The 26,466-nt window shown below is 48.5% G+C and overlaps 1 pseudogene across 1 annotated transcript in view; it reads right to left on the minus strand.

Moving 5' to 3' along the window:
- The window catches only part of LOC147093389 (uncharacterized), an 83,193-nt pseudogene that overhangs the window by 11,832 nt on the left and 44,895 nt on the right, over window positions 1-26,466 (minus strand). Inside the window, exon 3 of the transcript XR_015074672.1 lies at window positions 20,468-22,519. The product of XR_015074672.1 is annotated as an uncharacterized LOC147093389 (transcript). The remainder of the gene's footprint in view (window positions 1-20,467; window positions 22,520-26,466) is intronic.

Below are 26,466 nucleotides of genomic sequence, written 5' to 3' on the forward strand. Positions count from 1 at the left end.
TGATTATCTTGCAGCCATGTTTCCGTAATGGCCACCAGATCATACCCATGTGTAGTTATTTGCACCGTCAACTCGTCAATTTTGTTATGAATGCTGCGTGCATTCAGATAAAGAATTTTCAAATATGTTTTCTGACAATTTATTCCTGCTTTTACCCCTTTTACTACTTTACCTTTTTCTTTATACATTCTGTCCCTTCCTGACACGCTCTGGTTTTTAATTCCCCCACTGCTACCTTGCTCTATTGCCTTCTCCGCTGTCATTTTTATTTTTCGCTCTCTTAAAACCTCCCCCCAACTAATTAGTTTAAAGCCCTCTCTACAGCCCTAGTTATTCGATTCACCAGGATTCTAGTCCCAGCACTGGCCAAGTGAAGTCCGTCCCAACGGAACAGCTCTCTCCTGTCCCAGTACTGATGCCAGTGCCCCAGGAAGCAAAACCCATTTCTCCCACACCAGTCTTTTAGCCACGCATTTAACTCTCTGATTTTATTTACTCCAGCCAAATTTGCTCGTGGCTCAGGTAGTAATCCAGAGATTATTACCCTTGTGGTTCTGCATTTTAATTTGGCCCCTATCTGCTCAAACTCCCTCAGCAGAACCTCCTTCCTTGTCCTATCTATGTCGTTGGTACCAACATGGACCAGAACAACTGGATCCTCCCCCTCCCACTCCAAGTTTCTCCGCAGCCCAGAGGAGATGTCCTTAACCCTGGCACCGGGCAGGAAACACAGCCTTCGGGGCTCTCACTCTCGGCTGCAAAGAACTCTATCTATCCCCCTAACGATACTATCCCCTACCACTACAACATTTCTTTTAACGCCCCCCACTTGAATGGCCCCCCACTCCACGGTGCTGTGGCCAGGTTGCTCATCCTCCCCGCAGTCCCTGTTCCCATCCTCACAGGGAGTAAGAGCCTCAAACCTGTTGGACAAGAGCAAGGGCTGCGGCTCCTCCAACACTACCTCCTGGATCCCCGTACCTGCCTCACTTTTAGTCACACCATCCTGATCCTGGCCACGGACTACATCTGAATTAATTAATCTAATTGGTGTGACTACCTCCTGATACACAGAGTCCAGGTAACTCTCCCCCTCCCTGATGTGTCTCAGTGTTTGAAGCTCGGACTCCAGCTCTTCAACACAGAGCCAGAATTCATCGAGCAGCCAACACTTACTGCAAATGTGATCACCGTGAGCATCAATGGTGTCCACCAGCTCCCACATATTGCAGCAGCAACACATCACCTGATCTCCCATTCTATGTAATTAACTAAATTTATTAATATTATTTTTAAATACCCTCTGCCCCGATTCTAGATGATGAATATCGCACCTTAGAAACTATAAACCACAGAGTTTAAGCTTAAAAAAAAGAGAGAAATACTTACCAACCAATCACTTACCCGCTTTCTGGTGATGTCACACTTGGATTACTTTTTACCTCTCTCCTTCCCTCCGAGTTCCGAGTTCGGAGACTGGTTGTACTTACCTGGTCTCTGGGGCCTTTTATAGCCCCGCTCTGCTGCTCGAGATTCCCGCCGACACTGTGAGGCCTTACCTGGTCTCTGGGGCCTTTTATAGCCCCGCTCTGCCGCTCGAGATTCCCGCCGACGCTGTGAGGCCTTACCTGGTCTCTGGGGCCTTTTATAGCCCCGCTCTGCCGCTCGAGATTCCCGCCGACGCTGTGAGGCCTTACCTGGTCTCTGGGGCCTTTTATAGCCCCGCTCTGCTGCTCGAGATTCCCGCCGACGCTGTGAGGCCTTACCTGGTCTCTGGGACTTTTATAGCCCCGCTCTGCCGCTCGAGATTCCCGCCGACGCTGTGAGGCCTCACCTGGTCTCTGGGGCCTTTTATAGCCCCGCTCTGCCGCTCGAGATTCCCGCCGATGCTGTGAGGCCTCACCTGGTCTCTGGGGCCTTTTATAGCCCCGCTCTGCCGCTCGAGATTCCCGCCGACGCTGTGAGGCCTCACCTGGTCTCTGGGGCCTTTTATAGCCCCGCTCTGCCGCTCGAGATTCCCGCCGATGCTGTGAGGCCTCACCTGGTCTCTGGGGCCTTTTATAGCCCCGCTCTGCCGCTCGAGATTCCCGCCGATGCTGTGAGGCCTCACCTGGTCTCTGGGGCCTTTTATAGCCCCGCTCTGCCACTCGAGATTCCCGCCGATGCTGTGAGGCCTCACCTGGTCTCTGGGGCCTTTTATAGCCCCGCTCTGCCGCTCGAGATTCCCGCCGACGCTGTGAGGCCTCACCTGGTCTCTGGGGCCTTTTATAGCCCCGCTCTGCCGCTCGAGATTGCCGCCGACGCTGTGAGGCCTCACCTGGTCTCTGGGGCCTTTTATAGCCCCGCTCTGCCGCTCGAGATTCCCGCCGATGCTGTGAGGCCTTACCTGGTCTCTGGGGCCTTTTATAGCCCCGCTCTGCCGCTCGAGATTCCCGCCGACGCTGTGAGGCCTTACCTGGTCTCTGGGGCCTTTTATAGCCCCGCTCTGCCGCTCGAGATTCCCGCCGACGCTGTGAGGCCTCACCTGGTCTCTGGAGCCTTTTATAGCCCCGCTCTGCCGCTCGAGATTCTCGCCAACGCTGTGAGGCCTTACCTGGTCTCTGGAGCCTTTTATAGCCCCGCTCTGCCGCTCGAGATTCTCGCCGACGCTGTGAGGCCTTACCTGGTCTCTGGGGCCTTTTATAGCCCCGCTCTGCCGCTCGAGATTCCCGCTGACGCTGTGAGGCCTTACCTGGTCTCTGGGGCCTTTTATAGCCCCGCTCTGCCACTCGAGATTCACCAGTACACTGGTCCCCACAGACTTCACGTGAAGCCTGTCCCAACGGAACAGCTCCCTCTTTCCCCAGTACTGGTGCCAGTGCCCCATGAATTGAAGCCCAGTTCTCCCACACCAATCCTTGAGCCACACATTCAACTCTCTGATCTCATTGACCCAATGCCAATTTGCTCGTGGCTCAGGTATTAATCCAGAAATTATTACCTTTGTGGTTCTGCTTTTTAATTTAGCCCCTAGCTGCTCATACTCCCTCAGTAGAACCTCTTTATTAGTCCTACGTATGTCGTTGGTACCTGTGTGGACCACGACAACTGGATCCTTTCCCTCCCACTCCAAGTTCCTCTCCAGCCCAGAGGAGATGTCCTTAACCCTGGCACTGGGCAGGCAACATAGCCTTCGGGACTCAGGCTCTCGGCTACAGAGAACAGTATCTGTCCCCCTGACTATACTGTCCCCTACCACTACTACATTCCTTTTTATTCCCCCAACTTGAATGGCCCCCTGTACCACAGTGCTGTGGTCAGATTGCTCATCCTCCCTGCAGTCCCTGCTCTCATCCACACAGGCTGCAAGAACCTCGTACCTGTTGGACAAGTGCAAGGGCTGAGGCTCCTCCAATGCTACCTTCTGAATCCCGATACCTGCCTCACTCATAGTCACACCCTCCTGTCCCTGACCACGGACCAAATCTGAAGTATTTAACGTAAGGGGTGTGACTGCCTCCTGGAACAATTTGCTCACTCACCCAATTCCCGAGTAAAGTACTCCGTAGAAGCAGTACGCCGTAGAACTGGACTCGGTGCTACTTACCTCCCAAACATTTCTCCTTCCACACTCAAAAGGCCGAAGAATTTCAGGCCCTGATGAATGGAGTGACTCTCTGAGATCTTGATGTGAAGTTTGGTTTGAGTTTCCCCGTCTGTCAATCCTACCCTTCTCACAGCCTGTGAAAGGAGTTTACAAAAGCCATCACTGAGAGTCCAGGGCAGAAAGTGACAACATTCCTCCTGCTCCCTGGCCCAAGGGGGCCGCGCATGCACCCCACTGCACACTCGGCCTCTCAAGATGGCGGCCATTGAGCTAGGCCTGTCACCGGGAGAAAGCCCCACAGCCGCCGCCCCGCTCGGGGCAAACGCGGGACCCGTAGGTTCTTATTCGGAGGCTTGAGGCCTACACCGGGTGTTTATAAAGCCTCCCCGCCGGTTCCATTGCTCCCCTGCACCCCTCCGCCTCCCTGCTCCAGAATCCTCTCTCCGCCTTCCGCCGCCATCACCCAACTGGCGGCACTGACTGCGCACGCGCGGAACACGCCCCGCCTCAAGCCGCGCCTGCACACCAGGCCCCTGCAGCATTGATAGGGCCTATTCTACCTCACGCAGCGTTCTGGGTAACAACCACCGCCATTGTCTCGGCTGGCTGAGGAGCACAGAGATACATTTAGAGCAAGCAATAGGAGGAGGATGAGAAAATCAATGGAAGTTGATTCCTGTGATTTCAGATACTGGGATGAGCCGCGCGGCGTCCATTGGAGCAGTGCTCGGATACACTCAGCGCATGGGCAACTAGCACAATTTTAGAAAGGGTTAGAAGATGAGATTAAATTGTTATAGTTTATTATTCTATTTAAAAAAATAAATGGATGATTAGCATGGGTTAGATACAGATTAAGACTCCCTCTGCACTGTCCCATTAAACACTCCCAGGACAGGTACAGCAGGGATGAGATACAGAATACAGATACAGAATACCGCTCCCTCTACATTTCACAGAATCACAGAATCCCCACAGTGCAGATAGAGGCCATTTCGGCCCATCGAGCCTGCACCAACACATATCCCACCCTATCCCCGTAACCCCACGTATTTAATCCCCTAACACTAAGGGTCAATTTATCATAGCCAAATCAACCTAACCCGCACATCTTTGGACTGTGGGAGGAAACCGGAGCACCCGGAGGAAACCCATGCAGACACAGGGAGAATGTGCAAACTCCACACAGACAGTCGCCCGAGGCCAGATTTGAACCCGGGTCCCTGGCGCTGTGAGGCAACAGTGCCAACATTTATGGGATATGGGCGTCGCTGGCAAGGCCAGCATTTATTGCCCATCCCTAATTGCCCTTGAGCAGGTTGTGGTGAGCCGCCTTCTTGAACCGCTGCAGTCCTTGTGGTGAAGGTTCTCCCACAGTGCTGTTAGGGAGGAAGTTCCAGGATTTTGACCCAGTGACGATGAAGGGACAGTGATATATTTCCAAGTCAGGATGGTGTGTGACTTGGAGGGGAACTTACAGGTGGTGGTGTTCGCATGCACCTGCTGCCCTTGTCCTGCTAAGTGGTAGAGGTCACGGGTTTGCGTGGGTTTTCTCCGGGTGCTCCGGTTTCCTCCCACAGTCCAAAGATGTGCGGGTTATGTTGATTGGCCATGATAAAAAAAAAATTGACCCTTAGTGTTAGGGGGGATTAAATACGTGGGGTTACGGGGTTATGGGGATAGGGCTTGGGTGGGATGGCTGTCGGTGTAGGGATCGGGTGCTAGGGTTTGGATGATCAGCCATGATCTCGTTGAATGGCGGAGCAGGCTCAAAGGGCCGAATGGCCTACTCCTGCTCCTATCTTCTATGTTTCCATGTTTCTATGTTTGGGAGGTGCTGCCGAAGAAGTATTGGTGAGTTGCTGCAGTGCATCTTGTAGATGGAACACACTGCAGCCATGGTGCGCTGGTGGTGGAGGGAGTGAATATTTAAGGTGGTGGCTGGAGTGCCAATCAAGCGGGCTGTTTTTTCCTGGATGGTGTCAAGCTTCTTGAGTGTTGTTGGAGCTGTACTCATCCAGGCAAGTGTAGAGTATTCCATCACACTCCTGACTTGTGCCTTGTAGATGGTGGAAAGGCTTTGAGGAGTCAGGAGGTGAGACACTTGCCACAGGATACCCAGCCTCTGACCTTTGGAATTCTCTTCCCCAGAGAGCTGTGGAGGCTGGGTCATTGAATGTGTTTAAGGTGGAGATAGACAGATTTTTGAATGATAAGGAGGTCAAAGGTTATGGGGAGTGGGCAGGGATGTGGATTTGAGGCCAAGATCAGATCAGCCATGATCATATTGAATGGTGGAGCAGGCTCGAGGGGCCAAATGACCTACTCCTGCTCCTACGTCTTATGTTCTTGTGTCTCTCATCAGCTCCAGCTGCCGGGCTGACCCCGCGCATGCGCCCATGGCCCCACCCTCTCCTGCTCCACAGGCGCCCGGCCTGCACCGCGCATGCTCAGCACACACCCTGGGCCCCTGTCAATCATCCTCCCCCGCGCCTGCGCGCTGGGCCCCTGAGCTCCAGGCTGCCGCGCGGGGCTTTCATTGTAAAGTCGATGTTGGTGAAGAGCCGCAATCATTGAGGGAAAGTGAGTTTTCCCCCAGATCTGATTGAGATCAGAGGAGGGGAGAGAATAAAGGGGAATCCAAACCTGAGAGTCCGCGGATCCGGGCCCCGAGCGGAGCTTCTTCAGTTTGGCGGAGCGCGCTCCAGGGACATGTGACCCGGGCCCAGGGCCTGATTGATGGGAGCTTCCAACCAATAGGGAGCGAGCGGGGCGGGGCTGGAGGAGCGAGCCGGCGGTGGGTCCTCCAACCAATCAGGGAGCCTGAGGGGCGTGACTTGCGCCAGCTGATTGTCTGATCTGCAGGGCAGCGAGTTTCTCCAGTCCCTTGTTCAGGGCCTGGGGCCAGGGGAGGCTGTGGGCCTTTATTCCCCTCATTGGACACAAGGCTCACAACCCACGGGCTCAGATTGCAATACAGACTACTTAAATTCATGAATCAAAGGGACAGGGTCTCTCATCCTGTTGTGCGACAGTTCCTGGGACAGACTGTATCTCCCCCTCTCCTCCACACAGGGATTTGTGCTGGTTCAAGGGACAGCGATTCTCCTTGTTCTGCGAGTTTGTAATTAACTTTATCCCATATTACAGACTCCAGGACTTTACCAATAACTCCTTGAGTCTTGGTTATGATCTTCCAGAATTCCTTAGATTCTAGAATGGTCCCCGGTGATCGGAAGGTATCAAATGTAACCCCGCCATTCAAGAAAGGAGGGCGAGAGAAAACAAGGACCCCTGGGCCAGTTAGCTTGACATCAGTAGTGCGTGCAAAAAAGATTCACAAGGATGACACCAGAACTGAGAGGATATACCGATCAGGAAAGACTGAACAGGCTGGTGTTAGATCCATGTGTTAATGGAGACACGGAATGCAGGAGTTGATTTAACAAGTGTTTACTGAACAAAGTCTGGAGTTGAACTAACTACACAAGATGCTACACAGGCTTATATACCTGAGTGGTCACTACTGGTACTACAGTATACAGGGGCTTCAAAAACATAGTTCCTCTTAAAGGTACATACACTACAATTCCTCCCCTTTAGATAAATAGTACATAACATTTTAAGTAATCATTAAATAACATTTTTACAAGAACAATAATATACGCATTTGCTGAAGTTAATCAATTACAAATTCAGTCTCTCTGGAGGCTTCCTGACTCGGTCCGGATAACACCTCGGTGGTGTAGTAGGTTCTTTTGGCAAGGTCGATTCGGCTTCAATGCCAGTGTTGGGTTCATCTGGTTCCAGTATCACCAGATCGGAGGTAGATACTATGGGTATCTCTGCTTCATCACTAGGTGTATAGAGTTGTGGTGTAGGTTGTCCTTTTTCGGATGACTCTATGATCTGGTCAGCATGGTGCCTTATTATGCTTTCTCCAATGTCCACGGTATACATCAGCGGTCCTAGTCGTGTGCAAATAGTTCCAGGCTGCCATTTCTCGGTACGGTAGTCCTGGGCCAAAACTGGTTGACCTATCTGGAAGGTTCTAGTTGGCCTTTCATTCATGCTTTGAAATTGTCGGTTCTCTACGTCCCTTCTGACGTTTGGCTTGACCAAATCCAGCCGGCACCTTAGGCTTCTATTGAAAAACATCATGGCGGGAGTTTGGTTTGTAACCACATGTGTTGCATTCCTGTACGCAAACAAGAAGTTATCTACCTTATGTTGTAGATTTATGTCTTCATTACCCATGGCCTTTATGGCCTTCTTGAAGGTCTGGACAAACCTTTCAGCCAATCCATTGGTGGCGGGATGGTATGGGGCGGACGTGTAGTGCCTAACCCCATTGTTTTATAAGAACTTCCTGAGTTCTTCGGATACAAATTGCAGTCCATTATCAGAACAGATCTGTTCAGGCAGCCCATTCCTGGCGAATATGGTCCTTAATACTGTGATGGTTTTTTCCGTGGTGGTGGAGGACATCTTTATTACCTCTGGCCACTTGGAGTGTGCATCCACCGTGATTAAGAACATTGAGTCCATAAATGGTCCAGCAAAGTCGATATGTACCCTTTGCCATGGAGATGAGGGCCACTCCCATGGATGTAGAGGGGCTTGTGGTGGGGCGTTTTGGACCTTCTGGCATCCTAGACAGCTCTTGGCCATTTCTTCGATGTCTCCATCGATACCTGGCCACCGCACAAACGCTCTGGCTAAGTTCTTCATTTTCACTCCACCCAGATGCCCCTCGTGAAGCTCCTTTAGCACTCTATCCTTGAGTTTGGGTGGAATCACCACTCTGGATCCACACATCATGGTTCCTCGGCACACTGACAGCTGTTCTCTTCTTTGCGAGAATGCTGGCAACAGTGGTTCGCCATGTGCTGGCCATCCCTTCACCGTTAAATTGTAGACTCGTGAGAGAGTTGGGTCATTCCGCGTTTCCTTTTCAATGGTAGAATTTGTCACCGGTAGACATTCCACTATGGTCGAGTGGAACATCTCCACTGGGTCCACTGTAGGCGCCTCTTCCACCATTGGCAACGGTAGGCATGATAACCCATCAGCATTCCCATGCTGTTTTGTTCCTTTGTATTCTATGTCATATTGGTGTGCCCCTAGGAAAAGGGACCACCTCTGTAGCCTTTGCGCTGTCATAATGGGAACGCCCTTTTTAGGGTTGAATATGGAGACGAGGGGTTGATGGTCAGTAAACAAGGTAAATTTTTGTCCGTGTAGGTAATGGTTGAATTTCTTCAGCCCCCACACCAGGCTGAGTGCCTCCCTGTCGATCTGGGCATAGTTACGCTCAGCTGAGTTCAATGAGCGTGACGCAAAAGCTATCGGCCGCTCCGAGCCATCAGGGAATCTATGCGATAATACCGCTCCCACGTCGTAAGGGGATGCATCGCATGCCAGTCTGATTGGCAGTGATGGGTTGTAATGAACCAACACTTCCATGGACGTGATCAAGCCTTTGCATTTATGGAAGGCACGTTTACAGCCTTCGCTCCATTTCCAAACTACTCCCGTTTGTAGCAGTGCATTAAGTGGGTGCAGAACCGTCGACAAGTTCGGTAAAAATTTATGATAGTAATTTACTAATCCCAGGAATTACCTTAATTGTGAGACATTTTCAGGTGCTGGGGCCTTTACGACCGCTTCAATTTTTTTCAGGTGACTTATGCAACCCTTCTTCGTTAATGGCATGGCCACAATATGATATTTGTTTCTGGAAAAATTCGCACTTGGGGCGATTTGCTCGTAGGCCCCGTTCTCTCAGCCTCGTGAGCACCTGCTCCAAGTTGGCAAGGTGCTCATTGTCATTTTCTCCTGTTACAAAGATGTCGTCTAGGTAGCATTGAGTCCCCGGAATCCCTTGCAGTACTTGCTCCATAGCTCTTTGCCAGATAGCTGGAGCTGATGCCACTCCGAAAACCAGTCGATTGTACTAGTACAGGCCTTTGTGTGTGTTTATCATGAGGTACTTTTTAGAGGCCTCCTCAACCTCCATCTGTAGATATGCCTGTGCTAAGTCAATTCTGGTGAAATGTTTCCCTCCGGATAGTGAGGCGAAAATATCTTCTATCCTTGGAAGAGGATACTGTACCATGTGAAGAACCGGGTTTACAGTCACCTTGAAGTCCCCACAGATGCGAACTTTTCTCTGTTCTTCAGATTTATCATTATTCAACATTTTCTTCATGACTGGGACGATGGGTGTTGCCCACTCGCTCCAATCTACCTTGGATAACACGCCTGCTTTTTCCAAATTCTCCAGCTCTGCCTCGACGGCTGGACGAATTGCATATGGCACCGGCCTTGCCTTAAAAAACTTGGGAATTGCCGCATCTTCCACTTTTATTGAGGCGGTGGTGCCTTTCAGGGTTCCTAGTTCCTGTTGAAACACTTCTTTGGCGTTAGCCAAGATTTCTTTTAATCGTCCAGGTATGACGTCATCATCGTTTTTTTTCTTACTGGTCACCGTCAGTGCCTGAATGGAGTGCCAGTCTAAACGTATCTTTCTGATCCATTCACGTCCCAACAACGGTGGACCACCATCTTGCAGAACGTATAAATACAACTTCTGTATTTCCTTGCCGTTGCATACCACAGGCACCCTTATTTTCCCTCTGGGGTATACTTTCTGCCCCGTATATGTTTTCAAGATAATGGATGTGTCTTTCAAAGGTATATGCGGAAATAGCCGCTCGTAATCCCGTCGACTCATGGCGGTCAGAGCTGATCCTGTATCTAGCTCCATTTTGACTGGGGACCCCGCTATCATGAGGGTAACCCAAATGGTCTGGTAATCTTCTTTGGCAATTACATTATGTAATTTGAGACAGCTTAGTCTCTTGTTTCCGGAGTCGCTATCGCTCTTCTGGTCTTCAGAGCTACTGTCCGTCATCATTTGTACCTTTCAGTACTTTTCCTTATTGACCTTTTTACTGTCAGCGGATTTCTTTCCAGATCTGCATACATGTGCAATGTGTCCCATCTTTCCGCATTGCCTGCATGCTTTGTCCTTGAACCAGCAGTCCTTCTGGTCATGGGTGGATCTGCCGCAGCGATAACATCTCTCGAAACCCCGTGTCATTTCATGGGTGCCGAAGTCCTGTGGCTTTTGCTGTATCTCTGCAGCTCCTCTTGCTGCTGCTTCATATGATACAGCCACACTGAAAGCCTTGTCCAGTGTCAAATCTTTCTCAGAAAGTAGTCTTTTCTGTGTTCCTTCGCTTAGGAGACCGCAGATGAATTTGTCTCGTAGAGAATCTGCCAGTCCTGCCCCGAATTGGCAGTGCTTTGACAGCTTTCGTAATTTGGTGAGGTAATCAGCGTTACTTTCATTCTTGTGCTGATTCCTCCTGAAGAATTTGAATCATTCCGCTATCAGCAGCGGTGTTGGGTATAAGTGCTCCTGTAAGGTATCAACAATCTCCTTAAAATTCTTGTTCATCGGTTTGGCTGGAGTGATCAAGTTTCGTAACAGCCCGTATGTCCTTGCGCCCATCAGATTTAGAAGTACCGATGCCTTTTTATCATCCGCTACTTCATTCGCCTTGCAATATACCTCCACTCTTTCCACATATGTGGTCCAATCTTCTATATCACTATCGAAAGCAGTAATATTGCCAGTCTTCGGCATCTTGAAAATCTAAAATGGCGCTTCCCGCGCTTTTCCTCTGTCCCCGATGGATCAAAATGGCGCCTCCCGCGCTTTTCTTTCTTCCCCGCCGAGTTAAGATGGTGCCTCCCGCGCTTTCCCGCCACTGCCGCTGCTGCCAACGCTGTTCTCCACGTTTCCCGTTGCGACCTGCAGCTTTTCGCGGTATTTCTATTTTATTTTTATATATATCGCTTCAATAGTTTCTCCGTTACTTGGAGAACCATTCCCGTCGTGGAGCGGACCCTCTGGGACTTTCCCCTCCCTCTGCTCGGTCCGAACGCCGACCTGCTTTGAAGCACCGGCCGCGCCCTGAGTGCTCCACCCTCTCTCTCTCTTTGCTTCTGCTTCCCGACTCGCTGCCCGGCCCCGTTGCAGAGCCACCTGATCGAGCTCTAGCCCGCCGCAGCCCAGGAAGGATCAGTGCACTACCTGCCACCAGCCCATTTAGCTGGTGAAACCAGTTTTTTTTTCTTGCTTCTGGCTTTGACCTTCGTCTGAGGAATCGATCCCCTTGAGGTGCTGCCGAATTGCAGGTAAGTTCGTTTCTAACTCGTCGCCACTGTTAGATCCGTGTGTTAATGGAGACATGGAATGCAGGAGTTGATTTAACAAGTGTTTACTGAACAAAGTGAACTTTGTTTACTGAACAAATAGAGAGCATCCTGACAAACTGTATCACGGTATGGTACGGCAGCTGTAGCTCCCATGACCGGAAAGCCCTACAGCGGGTAGTCAAAACTGCCCAACGCATTACCGGCACCCGGCTACCGACCATAGAACATATATATCAGAAACGCTGCCTACGGAGGGCACGGTCCATCATCAAAGACCCTACCCACCCCAGCCACAGTCTGTTCGCCCTCCTACCATCTGGAAGACGCTACAGATGCATTCGCACCCGTACGACCAGATTTAGGAACAGTTTCTTTCCCAGGGCTGTCATCCTACTGAACTCCACAAATAAACACTAAAGCCTGCACATCTGCCGATGCACTTTATTTTGGTCATATTTATGCTAATATATATGTACAAATGTATGTTGAAATGTTTAAGTGTCCTAATCCAAATTGTACACTCTCGGGAGCCGCAAGCCTACATTTCGTTGTACTGCACTTGTGCACTAACAATGACAATAAAAGTTGATTTGATTTGATTTTGATTTGATTTGATTAGGTGAACTAACTACACAAGACGCTACACAGGTTTATATACCCGAGTGGTCATTACTGGTACTACAGTATACAGGGACTTCAAAAACATAGTTCCTCTTAAAGGTACATACACTACAGCTGGGGGCTCATTTCTCTGGAAAAGAGAAGGCTGAGGGGTGACCAGATAGAGATCATTAAGATTATGAAAGGGTTTGATAGGGTAGATGTGGAGAAAATGTTTCTACTTGTCGGGGGAGACCAGAACTAGAGGTCATAAATATCAGATATAAGAGAGAGAAATAGCACCAGAGTAAAGAAAAGTTCAGAAATAGGAGGAATCAGACGGGGCAGAAGCGATGCAGACTAAGATGGGTTTGGGGTGCATGTGTGTAAATGCACATAGCCTGGTAAATAAGGTTGGTGAGCTGCAGGCACAAGGTGCCACAGGGGACTCTGATATAGGGGCAATAACAGAGACCAGACTCAAAGAAGGGGAGGATTGGGATCTTAATATTCCTGGCTACAAGGTATTCAGGAAAGATAGGGAAGGAAAAAGAGAAGGGGTGACAGTATTGATCAACTAAACTATTACAGCGCTGGAGAGGGTGATGTAGTCGAGGGAGCAAAGGCAGGTTTGAATTCAGGAACAATAGAGGAGCGATTACACTGCTGGGTGTTTACTACAGGCCATCAAATAGTGGGGAGGAGATAGAGGAGCTATTACACTGCTGGGTGTTTACTACAGGCCACCAAATAGTGGGAAGGAGATAGAGGAGCTATTACACTGCTGGGTGTTTACTACAGGCCACCAAATAGTGGGGAGGAGATAGAGGAGCTATTACGCTGCTGGGTGTTTACTACAGGCCACCAAATAGTGGGGAGGAGATAGAGGAGCTATTACGCTGCTGGGTGTTTACTACAGGCCACCAAATAGTGGGAAGGAGATAGAGGAGCTATTACACTGCTGGGTGTTTACTACAGGCCACCAAATAGTGGGGAGGAGATAGAGGAGCTATTACACTGCTGGGTGTTTACTACAGGCCACCAAATAGTGGGGAGGAGATAGAGGAGCAAATGTGCAGGCAAATTACAGAAAGATGCAAGAACTACAGAGTAGTGATAATGTAATGATGAACTGTATCACAGTATGGTATGGCAGCTGTAGCTCCTATGACCGGAAAGCCCTGCAGCGGGTAGTCAAAACTGCCCAACGCATTACCGGCACCCGGCTACCGACCATAGAGAACATCTATCAGAAACACTGTTTACGGAGGTCACGGTCCATCACCAAAGACCCTACCCACCCCAGCCACAGTCTGTTCGCCCTCCTGCCATCTGGGAGATGCTACAGATGCATTCGCACCTGAACGACCAGATTCAGGAACAGCTTCTTTCCCAGGGCTGTCATCCTACGGAACTCCACAAATAAACTCTAAAGCCTGCACATCTGCCAATGCACTTTATATTGTTTATGTTAATGTATTACAAGCCAAATGAATGTTGAATGTTTAAATGTCTTACTCTAAATGTACACTCTCGGGAGCCGCAAGCCTACATTTCATTGTACTGCACTTGTGCACTAACAATGACAATAAAGTTGATTATGATTATGATTATGATTATGCGAATATAGATAGTAACAGTGTAAAGGGTAAATTGGGGAGGAATCCCTGAAATGTGTACAAGAGAACTTTCTGGATCAGTGTGTTTCCAGCCCAATGAGGAAGGAAGCAGAGCTGGATCTAGTTCTGGGGAATGAAGTGGGGCGAGTGGAGCGTGTTTCAGTGGGGGAGTATTTGGGGGATCAGTGATCATAATATCATCAGGTTTAGAATAGTTATAGAAAAGGACAAAGAACAATCAAGCATAAAAAATACTTAACTGGAGGAGGGCTAACTGCAGTGAGAGGAAAAGGGATCTGTCCCAGGTGGATTGGAGTCAAAAATTGGGAGGCAAAACAGTAAATGACCAATGGGAGGCCTTCAAAGAGGAGATGGTTCGGGTACAGAGCAGACACATTCCTATGAGCGGGAAAGGAAGGGCATCCAAAGCTAGAGCTCCCGGGATGACTAAAGATAGAGGTTAAAATGAGACAGAAAAAGGAGGTTTATGGCAAATGTAAGGTTGATAATACAGTGGGGAATCATGCTGAATATAGAAAGTACAGAGGAGATCTAAACAATGGAATAAGAGGGGCAAAGAGAGAGTATGAGAATAGATTAGCAGCTAACATAAAAGGGAACCCAGAATCTTTTATAAAGACTTAAATAGTAAAAGGGAAATCAAAGGAAGGGAGGGGCTGATTGGGGACCTAAAGGGAGATTGTCTTGTGGAGGCAGAGGGCTGGGCTGAGGGACTAAATGAGAACTTTGCATCTGTCTTCACTGGAGAAGAGGATGCTGCCAATGTAGCAGTAAAGGAGGAGGCCGGAGCGATACTGGATAGGATAGAAATAGATAAAGAGGGACTTCAAAGGTTGGCAGTCCTCAAAGTAGAAAAGTCGCCGGTCCGGATGGGATTTGTCCTCGGTTACTGAGGGAAGTAGGGGTGAAAATTGCGGAGGCTCCGGCTACAATCTTCCAATCCTCCTTGGACATGGGGGTGGTGCCAGAGGACAGGAGGATTGCAAATGTTACAGCCCTGTTTAAAATAGGGGAGAGGGATAAACCCGGCAACGACAGGCCAGTCAGCCTAACGTCGGTGGTGGGGAAACTTTTAGAGACAATAATCTGGGACAAAATTCATTGGTCCTTGGAAAAGTCTGGGCTAGTAACTGAAAGTCAGTTTGTTAAAGGCAAATTGTGTCTGACTAACTTGATGGAGTTCTTTGATGAAGTAACGGAGAGGGTTGAGGGTAGAGCGGTTGATGTTGTGTATATGGACTCTCAAAAGGCGTTTGACAAAGTACTACATAATAGACTTGTTGGCATTAGTCCATGGGATTAAAGGGACAGTGACAGCATGGATCTAGAATGGGCTCAGGGACAGAAGGCAGAGAGTAGTGGGGAACGGCTGTGTTTCAGACTGGAGGGAGGGATTCAGTGGGGTTCCCCAGGGCTCGCAATTAGGACCACTGCTCTTTTTGATCCATATTAATGACCGGGACTTGGGTGTACAGGGCTCAATTTCAAAGTTTGCAGAGGACATGAAACTTGGAAATGTCGTAAACAGTGAGGGTAGTAACAGACTTCAAGAGGACACAGCCAGACTGGTGAAATGGGCTGAAACGTGAGATGAAATTTAACACAGGAGTGTGAAGTGATTCATTTTGGTAGGAAGAATGAGGAGAGGCAATAAAACTAAATGGTCCAATTTTAAAGAGGGTGCAGGAACAGAGAGGCCTCGGGGGGTATGTACACAAATCTTAGAAGGTGGCAGGACAAGTTGAGAAGGCTGTTAAAAAGCAAACAGGATCCTTGACTTTATTAATAGAGGAATAGAGTACAAAAGCAAGTAAGTTATGCTAAGCCTTTATAAAACACTGGTTAGGCCTCAGCTGGAGTATTGTGTTCAATTCAGGGCACCACACTTTAGGAAGGATGTCAAGGCCTTAGAGAGGGTGCAGAGGAGATTTACTAGAATGGTACCGGGGATGAGGGACTTCAGTTATGTGGAGAGACTGGAGAAGCTGGGGTTGTTCTCCTTGGAGCAGAGAAGGTTAAGGGGCGATTTACTAGAATGGTACCAGGGATGAGGGACTTCAGTTATGTGGAGAGACTGGAGAAGCTGGGGTTGTTCTCCTTGGAGCAGAGAAGGTTAAGGGGAGATTTACTAGAATGGTACCAGGGGATGAGGGACTTGTTATGTGGAGAGACTGGAGAAGCTGGGGTTGTTCTCCTTGGAGCAGAGAAGGCTAAGGGGAGATTTACTACAATGGTACCAGGGATGAGGGACTTCAGTTATATGGAGAGACTGGAGAAGCTGGGGTTGTTCTCCTTAGAGCAGAGAAGTTTAAGGGGAGATTTGATAGAGGTGTTAAAAATCATGGATGGTTTTGATCGAGTAAATAAGGAGAAACTGTTTCCAGCGGAGGAAGGGTCGGGAACCAGAGGACACAGATTTAAGGTGATTGACGGAAGAACCAGAGGTGACATGAGGAAACTTTTTTTCCACAGCGAGTTGTTGTGATGGGGAACGCGCTGCCTGATAGGGCGGTGGAAGCAGATTCAACAGGAGCCTTCAAAAGGGGACGGGATAAATACTTGAACGGAAATAAATTGCAGGGATATGGGGAAAGAGCGGTGGAGTGGGACTAACTGCATTGCTCTTCAAAAGAGCCGGCACAGACTTGATGGGCCGAATGGCCTCCTTCTGTGCTATTCTATGATTCTATGAATACAGAGAGACAATGTCCCTTTAAATATCGAGGTGTTATGCTGAGGTAAGGAGACACATTGTCCCTTTAGTTACAAAGGAGAAGACAAAAAGGTCACAGACTCTTTAACTGACACCAATACTCAGAGAGAAGAGGATGTGACGGTCGATGTCCCTTTAACTGGGCTGCATGTGATTAAAGGCATCGGAAACAGTGGAATCGACCCACCGCAGTCACACTGTGGACACTCTGGTGTGTCAGCGGGTGGGATACACCAGGGAATCCCTTTCCACACACTGAGGAGTACTCCAGATGTGGTCTCACCAATGCCCTGTATAACTGAAGCATAACCTCCCTACTTTTGTATTCAGTTTCCCTCGCAATAAACGATAACATTCTATTAGCTTTCCTGATTACTTGCTGTACCTGAATACTAACCTTTTGCGATTCATGCATTAGGACACCCAGATCCCTCTGCATCGCAGAGCTCTGCAATCTCTCACCATTTAGACAATATGCTTCTTTTTTATTCTTCCTGCCAAAATGGACAACTTCACATTTTCCCACATTATATTCCATTTGCCAGATCTTTGCCCACTCACTTAACCTATCTATGTCCCTTTGTAGCCTCCTTATGTCCTCTTTACAATTTACTCTCCTACCTATCTTTGTGTCATCAGCAAATTTAGCAACCATGCCTTCGGTCCCTTCATCCAAGTCATTTATATAAATTGTAAAAAGTTGAGGCCCCAGTACTGATCCCTGTGGCACACCACTCGTTACATCTTGCTAATCAGAAAATGACCCATTTATGCCTACTCTCTGTTTCCTGTTAGCTAGCCAATCTTCTATCCATGCCAACATGTTACCCCCTACACAATGAGCTTTTATTTTCCGCAATAACCTTTGATGTGGCACCTTATCAAATGCCTTCTGGAAATCTAAGTACAGTACATCCACCGGTTCATTGAAACATAGAAGATAGGAGCAGGAGTAGGCCATTTGGCCCCTCGAGCCTGCTCCACCATTCAATGAGATCGTGGCTGATCATTCAAATTCAGTACCCTGTCCCTGCCTTCTCCCCATATCCCTTGATCCCTTTAGCCTTAAGAAATATATCCAACTCCTTCTTGAATACATTTAATGAGTTGACCTCCACTGCCTTCTGTGGTAGAGAATTCCACAGGTTCACCACTCTCTGGGTGAAGAAATTCCTCCTCATCTCTGTCCTAAATGGCTTACCCCTTATCCTTAGACTGTGACCCCTGGTTCTGGACTCCCCGACCATCGGGAACATCCTTCCTGCATCTAGTCTGTCCAGTCCTGTTAGAATTTGATGTTTCAATGAGATCCCCTCTCATTCTTCTAAACTCCAGTGAGTATAAGCCCAATCGACCCAACCTTTCCTCATACGTCATTCCTGCCATCCCAGGTGAATCTTCGCTGCACTCCCTCCATGGCAAGAACATCCTTCCTCAGGTAAGGTGACCAAAACTGCACACAATACTCAAGATGTGGTCTCACCAAGGCCCTGTACAACTGCAGCAAGACTTCCTTGTTCCTGTACTCAAACCCTCTCGCTACGAAGGCCAACATACCATTTGCCTTCTAACCGCCTGCTGCACCTACATGCTTACCTTCAGCGACTGGTGCACAAAGACACCCAGGTCTCGTTGCACTTCCCCTTCTCCCAATCTATTGTCATTCAGATAATAAGCTGCCTTCGTGTTTTTGCCACTAAAGTGGATAACCTCGCAGTTATCCACGTTATATTGCATCTGCCATGCTTCTGCCCAATCACCCAACCTGTCCAAATCATACTGGAGTTTCTCGGCATCCTCCTCACAGCACACACGCCAACCCAGCTTTGTGTCATCTGCAAACTTGGATTAATTACATCTAGTTCCCTCGTCTAGATCATTAATATATATTGTGAATAGCTGGGGTCCTAGAACCGATCCCTGCGGTACCCCACTAGTCACTGCCTGCCACTCGGAAAAAGACCCGTTTATTCCAACTCTTTGCTTTCTGTTTGCCAACCTGTTCTCTATCCAAGTCAAAACCTTGCCCCCAATCCCATGTGCTTTAACTTTGTACGCTAATCTCTTATGCGGGACCTTATCGAAAGCCTTCTGAAAGTCCAAATACACCACATTCACTGGTTCTCCCTTATCTATTTTACCAGTTACATCCTCAAAAAATAAATAAGGAGAAACTGTTTCCAGTGGAGGAAGGGTCGGGAACCAGAGGACACAGATTTAAGGTGATTGACGGAAGAACCAGAGGTGACATGAGGAAACTTTTTTTCCACAGCGAGTTGTTGTGATGGGGAACGCGCTGCCTGATAGGGCAGTGGAAGCAGATTCAACAGGAGCCTTCAAAAGGGGACGGGATTAATACTTGAACTGAAATAAATTGCAGGGATATAGGGAAAGAGCGGAGGAGTGGGACTAACTGGATTGCTCTTCGAAAGAGCCGGCACAGACTTGATGGGCTGAATGGCCTCCTTCTGTGCTATTCTATGATTCTATGAATACAGAGAGACAATGTCCCTTTAAATATCGAGGTGTTACGCTGAGGTAAGGAGACACATTGTCCCTTTAGTTACAAAGGAAAAGACAAAAAGATCGCAGACTCTTTAACTGACACAAGTACTGAGAGAGAAGAGGATGTGACGGTCGATGTCCCTTTAACTGCACTGCACATGCATGTGATTAAAGGCATCGGAAACAGTGGAATCGACCCACCGCAGTCACAATGTGGACACTCTGGTGTGTCAGCGGGTGGGATACACCAGGGAATCCCTTTCCACACACTGAGGTTGATTCTAATGATCGGGAGTCCCAGGGTTTCGGATACCAGATAATCGAGCTCACAACACAAATTATCTCTCCAGGCTTTATTAAGAGCGCTGCATAACACAGATCGGGTGATAATTCCCTCAATCTGGAGAATAGAAGTACAGTGGATTCGCGCGCGATCTTCTCGAGCCTGTTCCAACTGACAACGGCTTAAGTGGCCTGTTCTTATTCACAAGCTTGGTTACCGCTCAGGAAATGGGATTGTTTGGACCCGTCTGTTGACCGCCTCCTGAACTCCTGCTAATTCAGGGAATTTAGTCCATCTGTGACCAGACTATAACCACAAGCCCGTCTGGTTATCACACCTATACGGTCTGTGAGGTTATTATTAGATTCACACCCAGACGTTGTGCCTTCACTTGTCTGGCACTTCATCCCATAACACGGGTACAGGGGCTCAGTAATGTTTCATTCATCAGCAAAAGACAAAGTACAACAACATACTGGTCAGCTTAACAGAATCTCACCATATTTATGTGGCTATAAATATAAAAGTCACTAAGAAATCCAGTTGTGAATTCAGGAGAAATATCTTTACCCAAAGAGTGATAATGGGGAACTCGCTACCACAGGGAGTAGTTGAGGTGAACGGCATAGATGCATTTAAGGGGAAGCCACACGAGGGAGAAATGAATGGGAGGAGATGTTGATCAGGTTAATTGAAGTAGGGTGGGTGTGGAGCACAAACACCGGTATGGACCAGTTGGGCCGAATGGCCTGTTTCTGTGGTGTACATTCTATGTAACACCATGAACAGTCAATCGAAGGGAATCATCAGCACAACAATCTTAAAGATTAAACAGCAGTACAAGATTTATAAAACATTCATCCATTCCATGTTCATGTCACCCCAGCTTTCTACAGGGCCCTGCACTACAGTACAGTGTGAACTCGCTGGTGTGTCAGCAGAGTCGAGGACTGAGAGAATCCCTTCCCACACACAGAGCAAGTGAACAGCCTCGCCCCAGTGTGAACTCGCTGGTGTTCCTTCAGAGTCCCGGAGCTTTTAAAGCTCTTCCCACAGTCAGAACATGTAAATGGTCTCTGATTGGAGTGAACTCGCTGGTGTTTCTTCAGATCCCCAGAGGTTTTAAAGCTCTTCCCACAGTCAGAACAGTTAAATGGTCTCTCATCAGTGTGAACTTGCTGGTGACTCAACAGGTTGGCTGACTGAGTGAATCCCTTCCCACACACGGAGCAGGTGAACGGTCTCTCCCCAGTGTGAACTCGCTGGTGTTGCTTCAGATGCCCAGAGGTATTAAAGCTCTTCCCACAATCAGAACATGTAAATGGTCTCTGATCGGAGTGAACTCGCTGGTGTTTCTTCAGATCCCCAGAGGTTTTAAAGCTCTTCCCACAGTCAGAACAGTTAAATGGTCTCTCATCAGTGTGAACTTGCTGGTGTCTCAACAGGTTGGCTGACAGAGTGAATCCCTTCCCACACACGGAGCAGGTGAACGGTCTCTCCCCAGTGTGAACTCGCTGGTGTTGCTTCTGATCCCCAGAGGTTTTAAAGCTCTTCCCACAGTCAGAACATGTAAATGGTCTCTGATTGGTGTGAACTCGCTGGTGTTGCTTCAGATCCTCAGAGGTTTTAAAGCTCTTCCCACAGACAGAACATGTAAATGGTCTCTCATCGGTGTGAACTCGCTGGTGTCCGTTCAGATTCCTGGAGCTTTTAAAGCTCTTCCCACAGTCAGAACAGTTAAATGGTCTCTCATCAGTGTGAACTTGCTGGTGTCTCAACAGGTTGGCTAACTGAGTGAATCCCTTCCCACACACGGAGCAGGTGAATGGCCTCTTCCCAGTGTGACCTCGCTGGTGTCCATTCAGATTCCTGGAGCTTTTAAAGCTCTTCCCACAGACAGAACATGTAAATGGTCTCTGATCGGAGTGAACTCGCTGGTGTTCCTTCAGCTCCCCAGAGGTTTTAAAGCTCTTCCCACAGGCAGAACAGTTAAATGGTCTCTCATCAGTGTGAACTCGCTGGTGTAACTTCAGTTCCCTAGAGCTTTTAAAGCTCTTCCCACAGACAGAACATGTAAATGGTCTCTCATCAGTGTGAACTCGCTGGTGTAACTTCAGATCCCCAGAGGTTTTAAAGCTCTTCCCACAGTCAGAACATTTAAACGGTCTCTCATCAGTGTGAACTCGCTGGTGTCTCAACAGGTCGGATGACTGAGTGAATCCCTTCCTACACACGGAGCAGGTGAACGGCCTCTTTTCTGCTCTCTCCAGCTGGTGTCCCTTCAGCTCCTGGGACCTTTTAAAGCTTTTCCCACAGTCAGAATGTTTCACCGGTCTCTCCCCAGTATGAACTCGTTGGTGTGCCAGCAGATTCGAGGACCGAGTGAATCTCTTCCCACACACGGAGCAGGTGAACAGAATCTCTCCTGCTCTCTCCAGCTGGTGTCTCTTCAGATCCTGGGTCCTTTTAAATCTCTTCCCACAGTCAGAACATTTAACTTGAACAAGCTGGTGTCTCAGGAGGGTGGCAGAATGAGAGAATCGCTTCAAAAACACGGAGCAGGTCAACGGTCTCTCATCAGTGTGGACAAGCTGGTGTCTCAGCAGCACAGAGGGTGCAATTAATCCCATCCCACACACGGAGCGGGTTAAAGGTCTCTCCCTTGTGTGATCTTGCTGGTGTATCATCGAAGCGAATGACTGAGTGAATCTCTTCTGGAACGCGGGGCCAGTGAACGGGCTCTCCCCAATGTGTAGCCACTGGTGTCGCTTCAGGTGCTTGTAGATCTTGAAGCTCTTCCCACACTCAGAACATTTAAAGGTCTCTCATCAGTGTGAACTCTCTGGTTCACTGGTGTGCCAGCAGATTGGAGGACCGATTGCATCAGGTCCTGAGGAATCCTGTAACTCTGACGTGATGTTTGGTCTCAGCCTCCTGTCCGTAAAGGCTCCACTTCTAAAACCCTGTGAAAGGAGTGTAGAAAGGGGTAAGAGGGAGAATGTTGTCTCAATTTTTTTTATATAATCATTCATAGAAACATAGAAGATAGGAGCAGGAGTCAGCCATTCTGCCCCTCGAGCCTGCTCCGCCATTCAATTGATCCCTTTAGCCTTCACGGGATGTGGGCGTCGCCGACAACACCAGCATTTATTGCCCATCTCTAGTTGCCCTTGAGAAGGTGTTGGCGAGCCGCCGCCTTGCACCGCTGCAGTCCATGTGGTGAAGGTGCTCCCACAGTGCTGTTACACTTCTTTGCAGTGGTTTGGTATAACTGAGGGGCTTGCTAGGCCACTTCAGAGGGCAGCTAAGAGACAACCACATTGCTGTGAGTCTGAAGTCACATATAAGCCAGTCAGATTAGTGAACCAGATGGGTTTTTAATGACGGTTTCATGGTCACCATTACTAGCCTTTTAGTTCCAGATTTATTTAATGAATTTAAGTTCTGCAGCTGCCGTGCTGGGATTACATAGAAACATAGAAGATAGGAGCAGGAGTAGGCCATTCGGCCCCTCGAGCCTGCTCCACCATTCAATGAGATCATGGCTGATCATCCAAACTCAGTACCCTGTCCCTGCCTTCTCCCCATATCCCTTGATCCCTTTAGCCTTAAGAAATATATCTAAATCCTTCTTGAATATATTTAATGAATTGTTAAATATATTCAAGAAGGAGTTATAGTTCTCACTTGAACTCACTTCTCCAGATCACTAGTCCAGGCCTCTGGATAACTAGTCCAGTAACATAACCACTATGGTACGGTACCTGTACTCATGTCCCCCTTTTCCCAGCCCAGGGGCAGTGAAGCTGATTTTCAGGCCCCAGCTGCTGCACAGGTTGGTTGAAAGGATCAACAGTAATGGCGGCTGGGCCGCCGCGCTGAGCTGTGGCTGACCCCGCACATGCGTCCCATTGCCCCGTCCTCTCCTGCTCCACAGGCACCCGGCCCGCACCGTGCATGCTCAGCACACACCCTGGGCCCCTGTCAATCATCCTCCCCCGCGCCTACGCGCTGGGCCCCTGAGCACCAGGCTGCCACGCGGGGCTTTCTTTGTAAAGTCGGTGTTGGTGAAGAGCCGCAATCAGTGAGGGAAAGTGAGTTTTCCCCCAGATCCGATTGAGATCACAGGAGGGGAGAGAATAAAGGGGAATCCAAACCTGAGAGTCCGCGGATCCGGGCCCCGAGCGGAGCTTCTTCAGTTTGGTGAAGCGCGCTCCAGGTACACGTGACCCGGGCCCAGGGCCTGATTGACGGGAGCTTCCGACCAATAGGGAGTGAGCGGGGCAGGGCTGGAGGAGCGAGCCGGCACCCCGTGTGCCCAGCCCCCTCTTCGCCCAACCAGTCACGTCAAGACGTCGCCGTCGTACAATGATAGACGTGAGCTCTCCACCAATGAGCGAGGGGAGGCTGAGCCTGGAGGACCGACCGAGGGGCTTTGGTCCTCCAACCAATCACGGCGAAGGAGGAGGCAGGACCTGGAACCGGCTCATTGGACGGATCGGCCCGCCGCCATTTTGTGAAGGGGCTCAGGATCTGTGATATAATTACAAAATACTGCGGATGCTGGAAATCTGAAATAACGACAGAAAATGCTGGAAACACTCAGCAGGCCAGGCAGCATCCGTGGAGAGAGAAACAGAGTTAACGTTTCAGGTCTGGGACCCTTCATCAGAACTGGAAAAAGCTGGAGATGTAACAGATATTAAGCAGGTGCAGAGACAGGGGAGGGGGGGCGCGGTTAGGAGGGGAGGAAGGAATTGAAAGAACATCCTGTGAAAATGTTGCAAATGGGAATGGCAAAATCATACTGCATGAAAAATGGGGGCAGGGATTATGATCTGAAATTGGTGAACTCAATGTTGAGTCCGGCAGCCTGTAAAGTGCCCAATCGAAAGATGAGGTGCTGGTCCTCGAGCTGAGCCTGGGAAAGTTTATTTTTAATGTTCCTTTCACATTTTACAGCTCAAACTAATTTTGTTTTGCAGAAGATACTTTTTATTAAAGAAAAGAAGTTCGCTTTTAAATTGATGAAATAACAAACCCTGTGGAACAAATACTTGAGTAAAAATATTTTTTCTCCCTGAATTAATTTTCTTAATATTAATTTTCAGCATTTTTAATTATTAATTTCAAGCCCTTTATGAGAAATATGGGAGTGGTGGGGGTTCTCTTAAAGGGACAGGCACTCTCTTTTTCTATGTGATGTTCATTAAAGGGACCGTGTCCCCATGGATGACTGATTTTAAAGGGACAGCGTCTCCCTTTCTATAATGTGTATATAAGAGACTGACATTTAAAGTGGGGCTAATCCCCTGCTCCCCTGAGTGCTTGGCGAGAAATCAGGTGCTGTTTGCTCTCTCCCCCTCCCAATTTTCTGCCAAGGGACAGAAAGCAGAGTGTAGTGGTGAACGGTTGCTTTTCAGACTGGAGGGAGGTGAACAGTGATGTTCCCCAGGGGTCGGTATTAGGATCAATGTTCCCTCTAATTTTTTGAGGTGCGTGGCCCCTTTTAACAGGCTGCACGGCCCATTCAAATTTCCTCGCATTCACGTTTTTTCCACTTATAGGGCGGTGAGCTGGCTGCGCGGGACCTCCAGACCGCTGCATGGCCGCACAGCTTAATGTGAACATTGATTCAGACCACTGCTTTATTGATATATATTAATGACCTGGACTTGGGGATACAGGGCATAATTTCAAAATTTGCAGAGGACACGAAAATGTAGCAAACAATGAGGATAGTAACAGACTTCAGGAGGATGTAGCCAGACTGGTGAAATGGGCAGAAACGTGGCAGATTAAATTTAAAGTAGAGAAGTGTGAAGTGATTCATTTTGGTAGGAAGATTGAGGAGAGGCAATATAAACTAAATGGTCCAGTTTTAAAGAGGGTGCAGGAACAGAGAGGCCTCGGGGTGTGTGATGAAATAACTCTGCGTTCTGACATTTGTATTGTCTGTTTTGTTGCACTTGTTAATGTCTGGAATGTGTTACAGGTGCAACCACTAATGCTCCTCCCTAGCCCCGCCTTTATGGATCCTCCTGACTGGTGTGAGTCTTATTTATAAGAGCTGGGTCTTACTCATAAGGGCTGGGTCGGTGATGAATGATGGTTGCCCTGTGTTAACTTGATGCCATGATTCTTACTTAATAAAAGCCTTTAGTTTTAAGTTTTAACCTCTTGGATTCAGGCAGTTATTTGGCACATCAATTTTATTAAGTAACAACTTTGGAAGATGGATCGATTTTTGAAACCAGTGTGTCTGGATATCGATCCCCATTCGGCAGATGCGTCGAAGAAATTTACGCATTGGCTTCGATGTTTTGAACACTTTATCGCATCGATCGATCCGATGGTTAACAAGTTGGGTCTTTTAACCAACTTGGTAAGTCATCAAACTTACTCTATATTTGAAGATATTACTACGTATGAAGAGGCCCTTGCAGCTCTTAAGGCCCAGTACCTTAAGTCGGTTAATGAAGTATATGCCAGGTATCTTTTGTCTACTCACAGGCAATTACCCGAGGAATCCCTGGATGATTTCCTGCAGGATCTTAAGGCTTTGGCTAAGGATTGCAACTACAAGGCTGTCTCTGCCATATTGTATCAGGAAGAAGCCATCCGCGATTCTTTTATATCTAGCCTCCGATCTAATTATATTAGAGACTCCTCGAGAATGACTCGTTAGTTTTAAAAACAGTCGTCGTTACGGCTCGATCGTTAGATGTAGCCCAGAAGAATTTAGAAGTGTATGCATCAGCCATGCGTCTCTCTCAGCCTCGTGTGTTCCGAGTATGGAGGCATCCATAACGCCAATGGAGCCTCCACTTAATCCTACTGTTGCAGCTGTACCCCATGGGTCTAAGTGTTATTTTTGTGGCCAATCTAAACACTCCAGGCAAAGATGCCC

Source organism: Somniosus microcephalus, unplaced genomic scaffold (assembly GCF_052327205.1).
Source record: "Somniosus microcephalus isolate GS21.2 unplaced genomic scaffold, FLI_Smic_1.0 unresolved_chr1, whole genome shotgun sequence".
NCBI classification, from domain to species: Eukaryota; Metazoa; Chordata; class Chondrichthyes; order Squaliformes; family Somniosidae; genus Somniosus; species Somniosus microcephalus.